The sequence below is a fragment of the Lissotriton helveticus genome, chromosome 5_1 (genome assembly GCF_964261635.1).
Source record: "Lissotriton helveticus chromosome 5_1, aLisHel1.1, whole genome shotgun sequence".
NCBI classification, from domain to species: Eukaryota; Metazoa; Chordata; class Amphibia; order Caudata; family Salamandridae; genus Lissotriton; species Lissotriton helveticus.
The window spans coordinates 1,346,571,866-1,346,587,778 of NC_136065.1; positions in this window are offsets into that span (position 1 = coordinate 1,346,571,866).

Sequence of the window (15,913 nt, forward strand, 5' to 3'; positions counted from 1 at the left end):
GAAGACAATTGCCACTCACGGCATCTTCGAGGTGGTCAGAACTGACAATGGTCCCCCTTTTCAGGGACAAGAGTTTGCCGAATACCTCCGGAACTGGGGGATCCATCATAGGAAAATAACTCCCCGCTGGCCTCAAGCCAACGGGGAGGTAGAGAGATTCATGCGCACCTTAAACAAGATCATACGGATTGCCCATGCCGAAGAATCCCCCTAGAGAGGGCAATATACAGTTTCTGCGCGAATACCGGCTTAGCCCGCACCGGACTACGGAGGCTGCGCCAGGTCCTGCCACGATGGGACGTTTGGTATGAGACACCATTCCCAGTCACCCCGACTGGATCCCAAACCGTGTAGACCCGCAGAAGACCCTGTCAAACAGAGCCCGGTCCAGCAACTACGCCAACTCGCGACGAAGAGCCAAGGAATCGGAGATCCGAGAAAGGGATCTGTGAGAAGTTGGCCTGATATATGATGCTCACTAGTTCTAGTGATCACCTTGTATCAGTCCAAACAACCCTTATGGTGATTGGTTGTAAGTCAACCTTATAGACCAGCTATCCTAATGGTAGCATGGACAAAGCAGTCTTAGGCTAAACTCTTTTGGCATGTGAAGCCAACTGTTTTACCACAATATAACCCCTTGAATACCAGATGAAAGGACACCACACAGGTTGTTATGAAAATAAACAATATATTTATTAATAACAACACCTCTGAACTCTTTATGAGGTCAGAGGGCTAAGCACATGACAATCTCTTACGAAAAATACGACAAGTTGCACAAAATTACAATGGTGCCTTAGAGGCACGACAAACCATATACTAAGTAGGTGGAATGTGAAGGTCGATAAAAAGAATGGAGCTGTCCAGAGGCTGGAGGTTTGCTAAGACTACGCTATCTTCACCTTGGGTAAGTAATAGGAGGCCCACGGGACGCGTGTGCAGAGTGTGAACTCACACACGAGATGCGTAACAACGTCTATGGACAGTACAGTTCAAGTTAAAGGTGAGTACGGACAATCCTGACTAGGTAGGACTAAAACGACTGTGGAACTGGACACTAGGACAGTTAAACTACCCTTGAGCACCGAAATGCTCTCGTTACCTCACCCACGGACTGCGGGTGCATAGGTGCCAAAGTGTGTCGGGTTCTCGCATTGAAGTCAATGAAGCCTGAAAGAAAAGATGCTGCAGGCGACCAGGAGGAAGATGTCCGGTGCGATCCAAGGGTGGATCGGTGAAGAAGAGGACCTGAGAGCAGAGGGGACAGTGTTCACAGTCAGTAGCCAGTGACTGGAGTGGAACCAGGAAGGAACCAGAGGTCGTCGTCGCGATCAGGTGAAGAGGGGACGCTAGACTCTGCAGCCACGTGGACCAGGAGGTGTCTTCGATGACCAGGATGGAGGCACAAGCTGTCCCACGCAGGCTCTCGCTGTCGGCGGTGTTGGATCCGGAATCGGCGTCAACAGGCCTTGGCAAAGGCAACCCAAGCGGTGAGTGGAGAAAGCGTCTGGTGCGGACTAGGAGAGTCCGGGTTGCCCCTCTTTTGGAAGAGAGCAAGGGCCAGTCTGGAGCAACCAGACCAGCAATGAAGATTTCAAGGTTCATCGTCTAGGAGGTCACTAGCCAGCCGGCAAGTGACCAGACAACGCGTTGAGCAGAAAACAAGCAGAAGGGCCCCACGCAGATCTCGTGGATGCTGGAGGGCTGATCTTCGGTGCAGGGGCTGCTCGGGGCTGGGGCTTCTAGGTCCCCAAAGCACTTGGTCGAGTTTACCTCGGGAGTCGTGCTGAAAGCGAAGTGCAGGTTCGTTCAAGATGGCCGGTCCCACGTGTCTCGTCGCACCCACGGGTCTCAGCTGTGCTGCAGATGTAGGTTGAGGTCGGAGAGGTCTGGGAATCCGGGTCTCGTCGGGCTCTGAAGTCTGGATCCTCGAGGGAAGACGACAAAGTGAAGCCGCTGGACGCTTGATGGTGCCTGCAGTTGCAGGGTGGACACTCCTTGCCCACAAGCGAGATTTTCTTCAGTCTTCTGTGGAGCAGAACGTCGAAGTCCAGAGTTTCTTCTAGTAGAGTAGTTCAGGATTAATCTAATTTGGATTGGGACCAGCTCCTACCTTTATCCTGCTAAAGGGGGCTGTACTGCTGACTAGGTCCCTCCCCTGGGTGGGACCAAGAAGGGGGTGGTTACACCCCCTATCCTTTGTCCGGTTTCGCGCCAGACCTGGGGCAGGGATGCCCCAGCAACTGGTTTGAACCGGTGTATGCACAGGGCACCTTGTGTGCCCCAGGCATGTCTCATTCCTTTCAGGCCTATCCTACCCAATACACAAAATCCTGTCTGGGGTGGTGCTAGAACCTCCCAAGGCAGGAAACCCTTTGTCCAAGCCGCCCTCGCTGGAAGGACTCCCAGCAGCAGGAGGTCAGACTTGTGTCTGTGGTGGCAGCATCCATTTTGTGATGCCAAGGCTCGAGTTAACTTTAACCGGGGTTCACAGTTACATACATGTCGTGCCCCTCTAGAAGAGTGGCATGCTACCCCCGTCACCAGAATTGGCGAGGGGGTAGTATTCCAATTCGTATGACATCTTACTCGACATGTTTTGATAATGTTATACCAGAGTTAGCATTTAACCGCGAGGTCGATAATGCACTTAAGAGTATATGGTATAGCGTTATCATGGAACAGCTATTAGGACTTGGTTCCGCAAGCTGCAGATGGGCTCAGCTCATGCCAGAGCACCATCTCACATAATTCCAAGCACTCTGCCTTCAGGATTGTTAAGGCCTGCCATAGGAGTGACTGATAGGAGGATATGTGTCCATTTTAGGGTTAGATATAGGTATACTATATCTACAGCAAAGGGTGATTACACCACCTTGCCCCAGCTGTCGTGCAGCCAGGTGTGTCAGTTTTAGATGGCCAGCCAGGGGTGGCATAATACATGCTTCAGCCCCTGGTAGGCCCTGGGTACACCTATGCCCTGGATACCTAAGGTACACTGTACAGGGACTGATAAGGTGGCCCAGTACCAATTGGTAAATGCACCTAAAGTACATGGTTGTCAATTTAGAGAGAGAACAGCTAAGCTGTGGGTCTGATTAGCAGGCCCACAGCCAGGGAAAGTCGTAAACCAGGGAAGCAAAAAGCAAAAATCTGGGGTGACCATAGGATTGCAGACCCCACTCTCCTACAGGATCGAGTGTATGTGAGAGACCGGTATCCAGGAAGCAAGTTCAGACTTCCATTCGAACCACAACCATGGACCGTCATGCGTCGAAAGGGCACCCTGGTGACAGCTCAACGAGGGCCCGAAACCGTCACCCGCAACGTGTCCTTCTTCAAGAAAGTCCATCCAGACACCGTTAGCCAACAGGAACAGGAACTGAGTCAGGGAGCCCCTAGCCAACTGGAAGACCCCGAGGAGTCAGGAACAACAACCCGAGAGGTCCACGGGGAAGACCGTGTCGAGGGTCCAGCGACACCTGAGACTCCCAAAATGAACACTGCACACTCTCCGGCGGGGCGACAAGACAAAACCACCACGCCCAGGGAAACTCCGCTGAGAGCCCCGACCAGAGGAGAACGGACCGGGTATGGTCTGAGGAGGAACCCGGCTCCCTCATCCCAACTTGCGGACTTCATGGTGGACTGAGCCCCTGATTGGGAACCATGAACTGGTAACCTGCATAACAATGTTTAATGACTGCAATGTTTTGATTCTGACTGCCCGCAATTTTGTCAAAATAAAGGTTAGAAGGAATGTAATGTCGAGGATCGCGAGGCAGCGGTCTAGTTGCCCGCGTCCAAGACGGTGCGTATGCGCGGGCGTGTTACGTCACGCGCATGAGTATAAAATAAATGGGACGTGGCCGGCGAAGGCAATCCGGACCACGCAGAAAGCAAATCTGGTGTCCCGAGTGTTCCTTATGCCGCTGCGCCGTGTAACACTAGCGCCTGCGGCCTAAGACCTCACAGCGGCGACGGGACTGGAACCTGCTCCCCGAATCCCAAAGTCGGCAACTCGGTCCCTAACGCCACAACTTCTCCCCATACGTTTTCAGTTTGCTTAGTATTATTGTTTCTTGCCGAGTTACTTTCAGTGTTCCTATGTGTGACATAATAACATTGCCGTGCCTTCATAGCTGCCAAGGTTTCACATTGCCATGTGTGACATTTTCATAATTTCAGTGTAATTATGAGTGACATTTCAAAGACTATGAGTGACACTTTCTCAAAAGCAAAATTAAGCAGTGAAGACAAGAGAAACAGTTGCAGAGCACTCTGCTCCCCGTATCTACTTCTACGGGCAACCTCACCAATTCTAAGCCTTCTCAATCTCACTGTAGTCTGTAGTAAGTTAGAATGGACACCGCTGGTGGCACCCCTGGCAGGTGTGGCAAATTCGTGACAATGCATTTCAGTGCGGTGATGCGGATCACCGCACTGAAATGCGTGAGTGTCACACCTGTTGTGTGACGCTTGGCAGGACTGGCTCTGACAGGCCCACCTGAATTGCGAGCGGCCGCGCTGCCGGGGGCGAGGAGAATCCCGAGTGTCGTCGCCTCAAGTGGCCAGCAGCTGCCTGGCTTGTCCGGATGAAGACAGGCAAAGTGCACATCGTGGCTGGGGCAGCAGCAGTGCAGTACTGACCACAGTTGGGTCGTCACTCATAAGTAAGTGTCAGAGAGATGCGATAAATCCTCCCTCTCAGCTGTTCATAAAAAACTGAAAACTGTTTTCTTTAAAAAATAAAATGGATTTGTCCATCCCTTGTTATCTGCTTCCGGTTATGTAATTGCTTCTGTGCTCGTTGAAGCTCTGGTATATGCACACTTAAAAAAAATATACATAACGGTTTCGGGCCTCTATCTAAACCCACGTAAATCCACCTTGTGGGTGTTAGGTGGCAGAAGTGTGGCGGACTCCTGGGCGTCGGAGTTGCAGACGGCTGTAGGGGGCTTGAAGTATCTGGGAGTGTTCCTCTCCGACTCCGCGGCTGTTGCTTGGGAACGTAACGTGGTCCCGGTGTGGGAGAGGGTCCAGACGGATGTTAAGACGTGGTCCCGGATGCCCCTCACTATCTTCGGTCGCTCTGCCATTTTCAAAATGGTCGCGCTTCCACGCCTTCTATACCAGCTGCAGAATCATCCACATCTTATCGCTCCTCAGTGGTTTCGGCAGGTTAATTCGGTCTTGGGACGCTTTCTGTGGGCATGGGGGTGCTGCTAGGGTGGCACTGCGGACTTGCTTCCTATCCATGTATTGTGGTGGCTTGGCCACATCGGACCTCCTGTCTTATTATCAGGCCTCTCACCTGCTTGTACTCAATGAATGGTGGTATGGGGACAGGGGAGACCCGGCGTATGCACTGGAGCGCTCATTGATGGGCGACAACACACTGCACACGATTCTATACTCGGCCAAACTACGAAGAAAGCTTCCATATGTCACGCGTGTGGTGTTTGCTGTATGGCGACAGGCGCTGCGTCGCATGGGCTGGTGGGGTAGGCTTACGGCGGAGACTCCGCTGTGGCAGAATGGACGGCTTCCCGGGTTGGCCTCTTTGACCGGGTTCGGTGGATGGGATGCCATCGGAATCTCGTCGCTAGGACATGTACTGTCCGGGGTCACCTTGAAATCGTTCCAGGAGCTCCAGACTGAGTTCCATATGCCCATGACCCAATTCTATCGCTATCTTCAATTTCGCCATGCGCTGGCGCCTAATATTGCTGGCTTGGAGTCGCTGCCGGAATTCAGTCCAGTGGAGGCAAAAATCTTTATGGGGAACCTCGGCGACAAGAAGGTATCCCGCATTTATCAAACCCTAGTCACTCACTGTTCCTCCTCCCTGCTTCCCCTTAAAGACACCTGGGAGAAAGACGTTGGACCCTTGGACGAGGATGATTCGAGGGAGGCTCTGGAGTCCCCGCGAGGGACGGCCATTGCGATGCGACTCTGTCTCATCCAATTCAAATACCTACACAGAGCCTATTACACCCGGGAGCGATTGTGGAAGGCGGGCCTGATTGTATCCCCAGAGTGCCTGCGCTGTGGCGTTGAAAGGGGTATGTTGTTGCATACAGTGTGGTCCTGTGCTTGCCTTACCAGATTTTGGAATGGTGTCTGGACTTGTTTGTCTGAGGTGTTGGGATGGGACCTGCCCCGCACCCCTCGATTAGGGATTCTTCATGTACTGGAAGGTGTAGGGGGGAATATTTATAAGCGTCATCTCCTACTGCTGGGACTGGTGGTGGCCAAGAGGGACCTGGCACGGGCTTGGAAGGGAGTGCGAGCCCCCCCACTATGTGCATGGAAGGCTGGCTTAGACTACTTTATGGGGATGGAGCGCCCGGTGTTTGAGGCCAGAGGATGCCCCCGTAAGCATTATAACATCTGGAAAAGGTGGGCAGAGTATAGGGGACTGCTCCTGGACCCTCCGATAGAACTGGAGGATGAATGGCAGGAGGCGAGTGGCCCACAGACCTAGGGAGATACACAGTACCGAACACGTTACGACCAGGTGATGAAGGTTTCATATAATCACGTGCAAAGGGTTAGGGAGGGATAAGGGGTGGGTAGTTTGGAAGTTGGGTAGTTGGGGATGGGGCGGAGGGTAGGGGGGGTTTGCTTGATCCGTATCATTATTTGAGATTTGTGATGATGATGAAAAAACATATCTTGATATTTGGTGGCACTCTCCTGCCTGTGGAGAGCCACATGTCTGCTTCTCTCTGACCAATCAATAAAATTTTGTTGTGAAAAAAAAAATATATATACATAACATACCCTGGGACAGAGAAAGCAGCATGGAGTTAGAGTTAACCTGTTAGGAATCGGTCCATGTGGGACAAATGACCTTTGAAAGAGATCTGCATGAGTGTAATGTACCCTGGCAGAGAATTCTAGAGGGTTGATATGCATGTGTCCATTCTAACTTACTACAGACTACAGTGAGATTGAGAAAGCTTAGAATTGGTGAGGTTACCCGTAGAAGTAGATATGGGGAGCAGAGTGCTCTGCAACTGTTTCCCTCGTCTTCACTGCTTAATTTTGCTTGTGAGAAAGTGTCACTCATAGCCTTTGAAATGTGACTCATAATTACACTGAAATTATGAAAATGTCACACATGGCGATGTGAAACCTTGGCAGCTATGCAGAGCTGACTGTCGCTGGCACAGCTGCCACTGGTCAAGGTGCACCCTGGTGTTCTGTGGGGCGCAGCCAGACGCCCGCCCGCCGCAATTGATCATTTTCATGCACCCTCTCGCCGTGCCGCGGCGGGCGGCCATGGGGGCATGAGAGAGAGTCAGGTCTCCTGCCTGAGTGCTGTGCAATCAGATTCCCCCGCCGCTTCTGCCTACTTCCTCTGAGTCCGGATGTGACAGCACTCTACCGCCGGCACATCCAAATTATTATCCCGGCCCCCATGGTTCCACGCCGGTGATTGACAGCAGTATTCGTCTGCTGAGAGGGCAGCCCCTCCCCCCCTGCAGTGTGTGATGAGTCTAAGTAAGCTGGAGCCCAGAGCTGCGCCGGCGCCGCATTCATTGTTTCCAGGGCAACACAGCAGGCAGCTGAGTGCAAAGATACATTGTAGCACTCTCAGCCACTCCACAGAGGCTGAGAGCAGATCGGTTAACTATTTAGGAACTCGGGCTTAGCAAGCAGCACGTCTCGAGCAGCAGAGAGCCCGGGAACAGGCACCGCTGGTGACGTGCCTGGCTGGTGTGGCAAAATGCGTGAGAATGCATTTCAGTGCGGTGATGCGGATCACCGCACTGAAATGCGTGAGTGTCACACCTATTGCGTGACGCTTGGAAGGACTGTGCCTTATGTGTGAGCCTATGAGTGACACTTTCAGAAAAAACAGGACAAATGCATATGCAAATTCAACTGTGTTTATTTGATAAGCTACCTCCGTTTTTCATGAGAACTGTCTAACAGTTGTAACAAACCCACAAAGTTTAAATATTGCGTGTAACTCATATAATTTGGCGAACTTCTAACCTCTTACTTGAGCATACAGGTTTGGCATCTGCAGGGGTCAGGTGGGCAACTAGAGCCAAATTTCGGGGGAGGTGGGGGCATGAAAATGATTTTGGGGGGGTAATTCTTCCAGCCATAGGCAGAGTGGATCTAAGAAGGGGTGAAAACACAACAAAAGCATCATTAACAAGTAAAATTTCTTTAACACCTTGGGCGAGCCCGGAATTTCACAGCGGTGTGGCAAAATTCCACGCGTGCACAGATCGGACGGCTCCCGGCCGTCCGACGCACATGCCAACCACCCGGCGTCGGACGACCGGGGGCTGTTCGATGCATGCAAGGGTTTAAAACACCTGTGAAGTACTCTGGTGCGGCTGCAATTAGACGGTCACCAGCCCGTGAAGCTGTCTCAGCCCGGAATGACGCACACGACGGGGGGGCTGAAGCCCGGTGAGCCCAATGGGTGTTGCACGCCTGGCAGGGGTGTAGCTTGGTCAGTCGGGGGTAGTGGGGGTGCTGGGCTTCAGATTTTCCAACAATCACGCTGGCATATCATGTTATACATTACAATCACCTCAGCAACATGTTCCATCCTTCACCTCGGCATTATCAACGGCTTTCACGGATGATACCTATTCCTGCACTCCTGGGCATCCCACCCAAGAGTTGAGACTGCGTGCCTTCTTTCATAATGTATCTACCTGTTTACATTTTTTATCCCATATGTAGGCGGGACCTTAGACTGCGTGCTTTTTCTTGTATAATGTATCCACCTATTTTACCCAATTGGTCCCTCCCTTTCTAACACTTTGTATACCACCCTTAATCCTGTAAAGCGCTCAGATACCCTCACAGGATAGGTTCGCGCTCTATTAAACTAATAAATAAATAAATAAATAAAATGTTAATCATTATATGAGAAGCAGTGCATGAGGGCAGCGTAAGGACCAGCGGAAAGGAGTGCAGATTATGAGGGGTACTTAAAACACAGTGTTTGGTAAAATAACCATGTTTTAAGACCTTCCAAACAGACAAAAACACACGCACATACATCCCGTCTGTGAGTGAGCATTTAAAAATACCTGGTGAAATCCAGCAGACACCAGTCTGTGGGGATGCACGGAATCAGTCTGTCACCATCCCAAAGTGTGTCTTCATCAAACATGCAGTCCCTACTGATTAGTTAATCAATCACTTACTCAATCATTAGTGAAAACTACACAACACTACATAGCTCTTGTTCAAGTTTGGTGTGCTGGGTCTATATTGTTGAGGACTCCCACGATTGAGTGAATGAGTAATGATAAATGATTGCCATGTGCTTGTGGCAAAGGGGTGCATTGGTAAGGGAAATAACAAGATGATAGGTTCAATCCATAGTAGTTTGTTGAGTGGTTGCATGTATATATAATTTGTTTGTTTGACTGGACATGTGAGGGAGGAACAGGAGATTCACAGTACTCAGATTCGAGGGATAGCACAAAAGGATGCACAGAATAATATTGGTCCCATCCCCAAGAAAAAAAGACCTACACTTGCCACGTTTGGTTACAAAGTAAGTGAGGCCCATTCCCCACTCCCAGCCCTGAAAACTACCCTGACACCCTCCAGCCCTGAAAACTATCACAACCCTCCCCCTGCACTGAAAACTACCCCCACTTACCTCACTGCTTCCTCTGCCTCTCTTCCTGACGAGGTCTCCCCCCGCACAGTCCCGAAACCCCTCGCCCCAGCACAGCCCTGAGAACTAGCCCCAGCACAGCCCCGAAAACTACTACTCCCCCCACTCCCACCACAGCCCCGAAAACTACCCCAGCCCACAGCACAGCCCCACTTACCTCACTGCATCCTCTGCCTCGCTTCCTGGCGAGGTCTTCCTCTTCTAGACTTGCGAGGACAGGAGGGAAGTCCTTTTCTTTCATGGGCCCCAGACTGTGGAATTCTCTCCCGCTGGCCGTCCGCTCCGAAAGCTGCTATTGGCGCTTTCGGAAATCAATAAAAACTTGGCTATTTAACCAGTAACCTTGGCTTCTTGAGTCACGCATCTCTTGTCTCCATTAGCGCCGGGAAACCCTTTTTGGGTAGCTGTCGCGCTCTATAAGCTGAATAAATAAAATAAAATAAAATAAATACATCCCTGCAGCAGCTAGACCGCACACTGCCATAACCACACAAATTCGTGGTTAAGGCAAGCGTAGTTATGCTTGCGATGTCGGAACACGATGGCTGAGGCCATGGTGTTCCGACTGTTTCCTGCCCCATTCATCAGCAGGATAGAAAGACTCTGGAGAAAAGAATACAGAGGAGCAGGTTGATAAAGGATGATCAGGACAGTCCCTCTAACTCTAGCAGGGATTTTTGATCCTCTCATTGTGAGACTCTGTAACTTAAGTGCTTCTGCCTTTGTTCAGATTCCAGTGACTCGTTAGTGGACCATTGCTCAGTGCTTTAGTCACTTACCACTCCGAACAATTGCGCTTCTTCAATGGACACATCCTTCACCTTCCTCACGTTCACCCCTGGCCTTCCCTATGTGGAAGCTATATCCAATATAGGAAGCAAAAATCACTTCTCCAACACCCCAAACTGTCTATTGATGCTGTCAGTCCATGCACTGCTACCTATTTGGATGCCATGTTTATTCTCTATGCCCCATCCAGCCATTTGTCACAGGTGCCCTCTCCCTGCCTCAGTCGTGTCCTCTGCCGATCCCTCAAATGTTAGTGCTTCAAGGTGCTACAGGGAGCATCTACATATTCAGTTCACCCTCTTTCCTTTCCCTCTGTCATTACACCCTCTGTACCCAGATGACCACTCACCCAAGTGTCACCCTAAGAGAGCCTTTCTTATGTTTCTATACCTCAAATAATCATTTTCATTACCACCACACCAATTGCCTTTTTGGGTGCCCCCCTTATGGTGATCAGGCCATCACCCAAGAAGTCACCCCCACTCACCCAATCCTTTAATCCTCATAGGCACTTTTCAACAAATGTCAATTGCATCACCCTTCATTTGGGTGTCCTATGGGGGAGGGAGCAATACATTAATGGGGGCACACATCTCAAATCGTCATCTTCCGTCAGTATCCCACACAATTGTTTTCAATTCAACCTTCCCAAGAGACCTCTTTAATGCCCCGCAGGGTGGAATAAAATCATGGGTAACCTTGCCCTCAAGAATCTAACCACATTCTTCATGTTGCCTCTGTCAACACAAGAACCACAGTTGCCCTGTGTTGTGTGCCCTTTTGGTGAGAAATAAAACCACTTGGGTAGTTTTCCTGAGTTTCTTAACATCTAAGTGGAATGTCCCATTCTCCAGGTGTTCATCATCCTTCCTGAGTGTCCTGTTCTCCAGGTGTTCATCATTGGAGGATGATGAACACCTGGAGAATGGGACACTCAGGTGCTTCATCCCACATAAACTAATGAGCGGAGAACCAAGATTTACAGCTGCCATGACAGTGTCGTTGAGGGTCCTCATCAGAAAATTTCCAAGAGACTCTGGAAAACCACCTGAGTGATTCATACTTTTTGATTATTTAAGTACTGGCTCAGTAAGCTGGAAGAATCGCTGCTTCTCTCCCTCTTCCTGTTTTTTTGAGAATTAAACCCAGTCAGAAGTCTGTCAGCCAACCCCCCCATCTTGCCCATGGCCCCTTTTGGTGTGCCCTCTTGTGAAGAAGGACAGTAAAAATCTATAGTGAACGCCTCTGTAAAAAAAAACCTATATGCCACATCATTCTGTGCCTCCTATCATCCCTTTCAATACGTGCCTCCCACAACCCCCTTTTAATACTGCTCCCCAAAATGTGAGCGTGTGAGCGCCCCCCAAATCTCAGGCCCCACTCAGAGGTCGGAATGGATCTACAATCTAAATATATCTCCATTGTTTATTGTATATAGAACTGACAAGTTGGTTATTTTGACTGTAAATCCATTCTGACCATTGTATGGGACCTCATTACTAGGTGGAGGCGGCATATAGGTTGTATGGGATACATTACCAGTGATGCGAGTCTAGATTTTGTACACGTACATAATAGAGTGGGCACAAAGTGGTGCAGACCGAGGATAAGCTGTCCCTGGCTTGCTTTTATCACATCCCATGAGTGGATTACAAATAGACGGTGACCTCATTAGGGTATTGTTTGACACAATGTGCAATCAGGGTTTGGAAATATGTGACTTCTCAGACACTGGAATGGCTCGGTGTTTGAATCATAGCACAGTACAGTGAGGTGGCAAGGCAGTGCCAGTCCCGTAGCTTACTGAGCTAGTGACGGGCACTCTTTATGGAGAGGGAGGGTGTCTTATAAATGGCATGCGCTAATCAGTTGCTGCACACATGAGCAGATAGACAGTTCGAAACGTGTAGTTGCAAAGTGAGTGCCACAATGCTCACACAGAGTATGACGAGCAGATGGATTTATTCAGGGCTTTAAGCGGGCCGGGTTTCAAAAGTGCTGAGCACCGGCAGTTTTTAGGTCTCGCCTGAGCCAGCGCATGCGCTGCTCTGTGAGACATTTTGTAAGTGGGGTTTTCAAAGTGCTATACTTAACAAAGAGGGGAGGTAGAGTATAAAGTAGGATTCCTACTCCACGGGCACTAGTAACTAAACAAGAAGAATCCTACTACCTGTGTAAAAAGGAGAAACAGGGGGGGGGAAGCACACAGTGTTGTGTAAAATACCCCTCACACACCAACAGGCCCCTTGGTGTCATGCTTCATCATCGGGGTCTTCGCACCCCGCTGAAGGGATGCGGCACGCTTCGACCTGCGACTACGCGGGAGCGTTGACAAATCAGACTATGTGTGGTGTGTGTTGAGTGCAAGTGAAGGGTTTTGGATGTGAGTGGGAGGTGTAGTGATAAGTTTAAAAAGTACCTGGCTAGTGGGTGAAGTAAAAAGATTTTTATTAAATACCCCTAGCTGGTGCTGTTAAAAAATGTGCAAAGGGACGAGGTTTTCTGTCTTAATTAGGGACAGAACCTCTGGTGTGCGTCGACATGTTTCGGTACGGGTGTACCTTCTTCAGGACGGGGCACAACTCCCAACCCTACTCACGTTTTTCTAAAGAAAATGGGTTTCCATTTATTTATAAAATGATTACCTTCATTAAAGGTGGCTATAATGTGCCTACAGCGGTTATCTGGTACATGTATTTACATGTCCTGAAAAAATGAAAAAACCATTAGGTTTGGTTACCATCTATGGTTGGCTCAGACAGGTGCAATCACCTGGAGCCCCAAACAGTTCATTAAACCTGTAAAGAAAAAAATGACATACAACATGTAACACATACAGACACATAAGACACACTTAGGATTTTTTGTTTTTTTGTTTTGTGAACATACTTGTGATCTTGGTTGGCTATTACCTCATGAGCAAAACTCTGGCATCAAGGTAGGTAGGTGGATCCACAATCTATAAGAATAGAGGTGTGGATTTCAGTGTTGTCGTTTTTACTCACTTTTCAGCTCCTACTGAGGCCCGGTTTTTGTTTTAGAGAAATACTCACGAAATCCGCCTGTATTGGCCTCCTTCTACCACCTTGTGCTGCTCCGCCGTGAATGGATTGCGGATGACCCAGGCGGTATAAATAAGGGGTTAAGGCGTGTTCTTATTGGTTAGTAGGCGGAAATGGTAAATGACCATGTACGGGCGATACCTGTGCGGCCCTCCCCCTCCACGTATGTGGTCGGGTCACATGTAGCATGTACATCTCTCTTATTCGTTTATTACCGGGTTCTGGTAAGTCCAAATAAGGACTTTCCGTTTGTTGTCCACTTACTGGCTGCCCCGTGGCTCGCGCTGGTCGGTAGCCCATGTGACACCTCTGCCGTGTAATTCTCTTCCCTTCGCGCATGCGCATTTGCTGGTTCTACGGTGTTCTCTAGCACATGCGCACGGACCGGAAGTAGCGCATGCTGAATGTCTGGTACTCCGGGACTCTCTAGCGCATGCGCATTGGCCGGATGTTAACTGAGTGTGCGCGCTGGAGTTGTAAACCGGCGCTGGTCACTGAGGAAGATTGTGATCATTCCGCCTGAAGTGTATCCTTACTCCTGGTGCAACTGGTCACTAATTGTGGCAGATGATTAAAAACATTGGTTTCAATCAGCAGAAAACCGTGTCTGCTTGTAATTTATAAGCATTCTGTGCGTTTCAAAATTTATAATAATGATACAGAGAGTGTTACATGTGGTGGCCCAATGATTTAACTATGATCAATCAATGGGGAGGGTTCTTTAGGTGTCAAATAACTGGTCCTTTTTTTGTGGGTTATCTGGAGATTTGGCTCCATGGTATGTCATCATTGAGTCCAGTGACATGAGTTGCCAGACGGAACACCCAGCGTTGTTCCTTTTGGAACAGGCCTGTCTCTGACGGTAATCTTTCGATTACGGTCCACCGTAGATCGTTGATGCAGTGCTGGTACGACAGGAAATGTGCTGCCATCTTGGTTGTTGTTTTTTTGCAGCGTATGTTACTTTTGTGTTCCCCTATCCTAATCTTGACGGGACGGGTGGTCATGCCCACATACTCTAGTCCACATGGGCAGTTTATTAAGTAGATCACGTTCCTTGTATTGCAGTTTGAGAATTGGCGTTGTTCCCATCTCGTGCCATTTCTGAAGGTTAGATTTTTACTCTTCTGGGTTTGGTGGCAACAGCTGCAATCGCCACATGGGAAGTGACCCTGTATGCCTGTAACATTGTGTCTCATTGTCTTGCTTTCCTGTGGTCTGGTGTGGACCACGATGTCTTTTATGTTTTTGCCCCTCCGATGCGCATGCATCGGTTTCTCAAAGCTCAGATCTCCACAGTTCAGGATACCCCAATGCTTATCAATGACCTTTGACACTTGGTTTGATATGGTCGAGTAGGTTGTCACACAGATTGGTCTTTTATTTGTTTCTTTTTCATGGGGGTTTTCTTGTATAAGTGCCTCCCTGTGATTGTTTCTTGCACGCTTCATCGCTTTCTCGATGGTTCTGGTGGGATACTGCCTCTGAATGAGTTTAGTTCTCAAGTCTTTCGCTTGTTGGTTGAATTTACTCAGTTCTGTGCAGTTTCTCCGCAGTCTCAGGAATTGCCCATAGGGCAGATTCTCCCTTAGGTGTCTGGGATGGAAGCTATCATAGCGTAGTAGGCAATTCCTGGACGTCGGTTTGAAGTGGGTGGTGCTTTTCAGCCTCCCGTCCTCGCTGTAAATGTTCAGATCTAGGAAGACCATCGATGTGTTTGAGACGGTACTTGTGAATTTTAGATATTCATTCTGGTTATTAAGCGAGGTAACAAAATTCAAGGCGCTGTTGACATCGCCGTCCCAGATGATAAAAATGTCATCAATGTACCGTTTCCAGGTGCCAATCTGTAAATGGTAGGGGTTGCTTTCATGTAGGATCTTTTGTTCCTCTAAGTGGTAGACGTATAGTCCTGCTAAGCTTGGGGCAAAAGTACTTCCCATACTCGTTCCATGGGATTGTAGATATAGTGTCTCCTTGTACTGAAAAAAATTCTCTTTCAGGGCCATGGTGATACACTCTAGGACCAGGTTTCTTGGTGTCTGGTATTTCCAAGTGTGACTGAAGAGTACCTCTTCCATGATCTCTAGTGTCTCTTCGTGGGGCAGACTCGTGTACAGGCTCTCCACGTCGAGGCTTACCAAGAGCTGTGTGGTTGGATCAAAAGTTGTGGTTTCCAACAGTTGTAGGACCGATTTGGTATCCTTCAGGTACGTTTTCGTTGCTTGTACCCTCGGTCTAAGGAAGGCGTCTGAGAATTTCGATAGAGGTTCCAGGATAGACCCAATCCCAGAGACTATTGGTCTTCCGGGTGGGTTGTCGATGTCCTTATGTATCTTAGGGATACAATAAAAGTATGGTATCCTTGGGGTGGGTTGTTGCAGGAAGTCAG